We start from the raw sequence: 5,981 nt of genomic DNA on the forward strand, positions 1-5,981 counted from the left end.
GCATGGCCCCTGGCTCGTGACATAGTCATCTGTTCGGACACTTCTACCGTGATCTGTTTTAACGTTGGCCCTATAAACCGAAAGTTGCGTGTTGTGTGCGCACAACTTTGCGTTAACACTAGCATGACGTTCTATAGTGTGACGTAGCATGGACATCCGGATGTCCCAAGTCTGGCCTCTAAACACCACTTGACCCCTCAGCCTTTTGTGCCGAGTTCTCTCACTCTTATCTCTCAAACCTGGTTAAACTTTTAGCAAAAAGTGTTCTTGATGAGGCTTCCAGAGTGTTTTTATTTTTTATTTCTTGAAATCAAGATCAATCTATGTTCCTCAAGAAAACTGTTTACAAAGAGTCTTTTATTACAATATGCTTAACACAATCAGGAATACACTCAAGATAATATAAATCTTCTACACAATTAAGGGCATCCTCGGCTTAGCAAGTGAGCAGCCATATTAGCATCCCTCTTTGTGTGTTCAATGCTCCAAGCAGGAAAAGATTCCAAGACAGTTTTTGCATCTTCAAGAATTAGACCACCTTGGCTCCAGTCCTTTGTAGAGTTCTGCATGTTTAGAACCACCTGCAACGAGTCCCCTTCAAGAACTATGTCTATAACTCCAGCTTCCTTGCAGAACAGAATAGCCACCATCATAGCATAGGCTTTGGTAGTAAAAGCTGAGACTCTTAGCATTCTTTCGGCCCTAACTGGCCCAAGAACCATGCCATGGTAGTCTCTGAGAATGGCTCCAATGCCAACCAATCCCAATGACACATTTAAAGCTGCATCCCAGTTAAGCTTATACTTCCCTTCTGGAGGTTTTTTCCATTTCTGCACAATGCCAGGGCATGTTGCAGCAGAAGGAGCAGCAACCTGGAGCTTAGCAATTTTGAAAAGCCTTAGATCCTCTTTGGTCTTGTAGGTGATAGAGTTAGGGTGTCTAAAGTCCTTGCCATGCACGACATCATTTCTTCTAGTCCATATGAGTCTTGCTATCAACCCTGTCATTTCCAGTTCAGCTTTGGGTAACTTTACTGTCAGCTGCTCCCAAATGTCTCTAAACAGATCACGTTGCAAGGACATCTTCATAATTTTGATACTTGCTTGGCCCCATACATCTTGAGCAGCACTGCAACCCCATAATACATGGCCTGATAATTCCCCTTCAAGTTGACAGATTGGGCATAAGCTATTCTCTCTCAGTTTCCTCTTTTGTAGATTGCAAAATGTAGGAATAGCCTCATTAAAATCTCTCCAAATGAACATTCTAACTGCATTGGGAACTTGCAATTTCCACAAGGACTTCCAGATATCACTCTGTGCATGGTCTTTCGAGGGCCCCCCTCTTGGCATGATAGAATCTCCCTGTGTAGATGGTAAGCACTTTTTTACTGAAAGCATTCCATTGTTGGTGCCTCCCCAAGTTAATCTGTCTTCTCTGTTGCCCAAATTGATAGGTATAGCTTTGATAAGATCCACCTCCTGCTGAGAGAACAAGTTGTTGAGCAAGGTTTCATCCCACCTCTTTAGAACAGGATTCATTAGGTCTGCAACCCATTCCACTTCAATATCACCATTGTTTCTGCTTCCTGGTGCCAATGAATATGGTCTAGGTAACCATATATCCCCCCATATCTTAGCTTTATGCCCATTACCAATTCTCCATAACAAACCCTTTTTAAGCAATTTCAAACCTGCCAACATGCTTCTCCAGGCCAGAGATGGTCTAAAACCCAGTTTTGCATCCACAAAATTCTCAGAAGGGAAGTACTTCTGTTTTAGCACTTGAAAAGGAAGAGAGTTAGGATTAGTGAGGACATTCCACCCTTGCATGGCTAGGAGAGCAAGGTCAAAACATTAAGTTTTGAAACCCCAAACCACCATGGTCTTTACCTTTACTCAGATTGCTCCACTTAACCCACTGAATTTTGGAGTGATCCTCATTGAAACCCCACCAAAACTTCCTCAACAGTTGATCCAACCTCTTTGTTATGGATTGTGGGAGTAAGAAGATGCCCATTGTATAAGTAGGGATGGCCTATACTACTGATCTAAGCAATACCTCTTTTCTTCTGCTGAAACGCATTTAGTCTTCCATTTTCTAATCTTTGCCCAAGTCCAATCAATAAGACAGTGAAAAGCTGCAAGTCCAATCAATAAGACAGTGAAAAGCTGCAGTTTTGGCTCTACCAACCATGGCAGGAAGCCCCAAATATTTTTCAAAGGAACCTATGGACTTCACCCCAGCAATTCTCAAGATTGTTCTCAGTGGAGTGTTTTTACTGAAGAAGATAGAGGATTTTTCCCTGTTTAGCACCTGGCCAAAGGCACATTCATAGATACCAAGAATCCTCATCAGACTACTCCATTCGAGTGAGTTTGATTTTCAGAAAATCATGCTGTCATCAGAAAAGAACAGATGGCTAACTCTTTAGGGGCCTTTGCTAATGGGGACACTAGAAATACTTCCATTAGATTTAGCCTTCTTCAACATACAAGATAAAGCCTCTCCACATAGGATAAAAAGGTAAGGGGATAGAGGATCCCCTTGTCTTAATCCCCTAGATGGTTTGAAAGAGACTTGAGGCTCACCATTAAGAAGAATAGAATAGGAAACTGAGGAGATACAATTCAGCACAAGAGAGATCCAAGTTTGATCAAAACCCAACCTCCTCATCACAGAAGCAAGGAAACTCCACTCCACACGATCGTAAGCCTTGCTCATGCCTAGCTTTAGAACAATGAAACCTGTCTTGCCTTGCATTCTAGCTGTCATGGAGTGAAAAGTTTCATAAGCCACCAGAATATTATCAGGAGCTGGGGTTCCACATTGGTATCTCTTTCCTACTTAGTAGCTGCCAGAGTTTCCTTTTTCACCTCAGGACTTTTCTGACCCTCAGCTTTATGAGAGAGCCCTTCCTGTTTTGGCAAAAACTCCTTACAAGTCTCCATCGAAGCAAGAAAAGGAGACTTTTAACTTTTGTTCATCTAGGGCCATAGCTGTAGAGATTTCTTCCTTCGCCTCTTTCCTGCTATGATTCCCAAAATCATGCTGTAACTTTTTAGGCATACACTCCATAGGGTCAACATCCCTGGAGTCAAGCCTGACTTCCCGAGTTTATATTTGACTTCATCCCTGAGCTGCCTGTTTGCTGGCCGCGTTGAGGTTTCTGGTTCATGTCACCACCATAGCATTTTGCATCAGAACCACTGACCTTCGCTTGGTTAGCCCTGAGCCAAGGGCCATACTGGTTACCTTCTTCCTTCTTGTTATAACGGCTGGCACCAGGACAGTGTTTGGAATGCTTGATAGACCCACAGTCAAAACAAAAGGATGGAAGTCTTTCATACTTAAAAGGAATCCATCACTGAACATTATTGACTGTTAAAAAACTTCCTCGAATCAAAGGTTTGGTGATGTCCACCTCCACTTTGGCTCTCAGGACACTCCCCCATCCACAACCCCCTTCATCTGTCTCCACCTCAAAAACCTCCTCCATCCCCAAAAACAACTTAACGCCAACTGCCTTAGTCATACAAGACATTGGGGAATCATGATCTTGAACCCAGAAAAACTCCTTGGTAAAGACTATATCCTTCAATGGAACTTGCCCATCGATCTCCTGTAAACACACCAACACCCTATCAAAAGACCATGGCCTCCCACTCAAGATCTTTGTTTTGTCATGTTCAAGCTGAAACTCCGCCAGCACCCTATTATCTCCCACGTCCTTGAATTGGATCCATCCCTCAAGTCCCCAAACCTTAGACATGGTTGTTCTAAACGCCTGTCTGTTCACCACCCTATCAGCATTGATCAACACTAGAAGACATCTTTTTCCTTTTTCAACGAGATGTTCTAACACGTCTTTCTCCACCCTCACAGAGTCAGCCTCCTATTCTGTTAGAGTAAAACCTTCCCATTGCTTGTGTAGTTCTTCCTCCATATCTGCAGCTCTCTTCAAACGACGTCCAAGAGATTTCCCTTTGCAGAGCAAAGACTCACCTCACCTCAAAGAGAGAGGACTATATCCACAAAGTCAGCCTTACAGCAATCTCAGGCTTCTAGAGTGTTTGAGAATATAGAGATGGAGTTCTACCTATATCAAAGAGGAGGTTTTGAAAGAGACTATTCAATGGTGAGTCTTAAAAGAAATATTTGTCCATTTACGTTCCATATTAAGTCTAGAGGAGGACTATATGCTAGATATAGTCCACAATAGGTAAAAAGAACAAGGTTCTTACTCTTTACGTAGAGAAAACAGAAGTTCTCTTTAAACGACCAAACTTCCATAGGAATTTGAGGTTTTTACTCACATAGACCATAAGAGACCTAGAATAGGCTAAAAGTGTGAGTTTAGATGAATATAGAGTCCCAAAATATTTCAAAATCAAGATTTGTATGTAAGTCTCGTAGTGATGGTCCTGATGTTATTCTTGTTCGTTCGGACGTTGCCCATTAGAAATCAAACGAACTAGTTCGAACGAAGCATGATTCGGGCCAAGTCTGAACAAACTACCTCTAACATGAACAAAAATCCCTAGTACAATACATGGAGAGTCTTTTAACAATTAAACCAGATCGTTTAGCAAACATTTATAAATCACACGAACTAGTTCGAATGAAGCTTGATTCGGGCCAAGTTTGAACAAACTACCTCCAACATGAACGAAAATCCCTATTACAATACATAGAGAGTCTTTGAACAATTGAACTAATTACAGATCGTTTAGCAAATACTTGGATGAAAAGCTTAAATGTAAGTGATAACTTACTGACTCTAGGGGAAATTGAGCTATTGAAAGCTACAATTATCTCAAAACATGCTCGAGGGAAGATGGGAGGCTGAATCCTCCAGAAGGCAAACTCGAGAAGGGACTTGAACTTCGGAGAGTCGAGGTTGTCTTGATGCAGAGTCAAGGGAGAATAAGGCGAGGCTGCAAGGCCCTCAATGTAAACTCTAGGGTAGACTTGAGTTGTGAAGGGCCATGATTGTCCAAAAGCATATTCGAGGGAGGACAAGGCGAGGCCTCAAGTCAGCCTTAGGTAAACTCGAGTGGGCACTTGAGCTGTGAACGGTCGTGGTTGTCCAAAGATAGGAAAAAGTGAGGTTGCAAGTTGCTTCGAGCTAAACTCAAAGCCAAAGGGGCACTTCACTTGTGGAGGGTTAATTGTAAGTGGGCCAAAGGCGAACTTGAGGGGGGGACTTGAGCAGTGGAGGGTGAGGGTTGTCCTGAGGCAAACTTTAGTAAGTTGCGACGATCGTGATTGTCCCGGCGTAGACTTTAAGTGAGGACCTAGTTGCGATGTCGCAGTCCTTTGAAGGCAGACTGAAGGGAGGACCGAGCATGGGCGCTAGCGGCCTTGAGGAAAACTCAAGAGGTGACTTAGGTTGTGTGTGACGCCGCCAACCTCAGCTTGGAATGGCTTACATATATTCGTACATAACACTTAATATGCAATGCATCTTAATATACAACTAACAGCATATAATAATCATAGCAGAAATAAAGGTGGAAATTATAACTTATGCCAAAATAACTAAAAACATCTCAATTCAATAGTGATCATCAAGTTCAAAATATCAAACGTAGCATAATCTTAGTACAACTAAGGGTGAAAGTCAAATCATCAACTTCATGCGTTCTATAACATGAAAGACTTAGACTATAAATATCAAGATTAAATCTAATCTGCTCTCTAGGTCTGACTTCTCCTCAATCAGTCAGATCCAACGCTCTATCTAGCTCGTCCTCCTCGAGACCTGATACAACTTCTATCATTCCGAGTGGAATGATAGTAGTCCCACAAGGGGTGAGATTTACTCGAAATCTCAGCAAATTAAACAACAAACGTACACAAAGATAAAGTAAGCATGAAAAATGATAAATATACAATGCATTGTATGCAGAAAAATTAGTATGCATGCCTCCCATCCAGATTCCTTAATATTTTCAGAAAAAAATGGAGACACATATTTT

Source organism: Juglans microcarpa x Juglans regia, chromosome 2D, assembly GCF_004785595.1.
Source record: "Juglans microcarpa x Juglans regia isolate MS1-56 chromosome 2D, Jm3101_v1.0, whole genome shotgun sequence".
NCBI classification, from domain to species: Eukaryota; Viridiplantae; Streptophyta; class Magnoliopsida; order Fagales; family Juglandaceae; genus Juglans; species Juglans microcarpa x Juglans regia.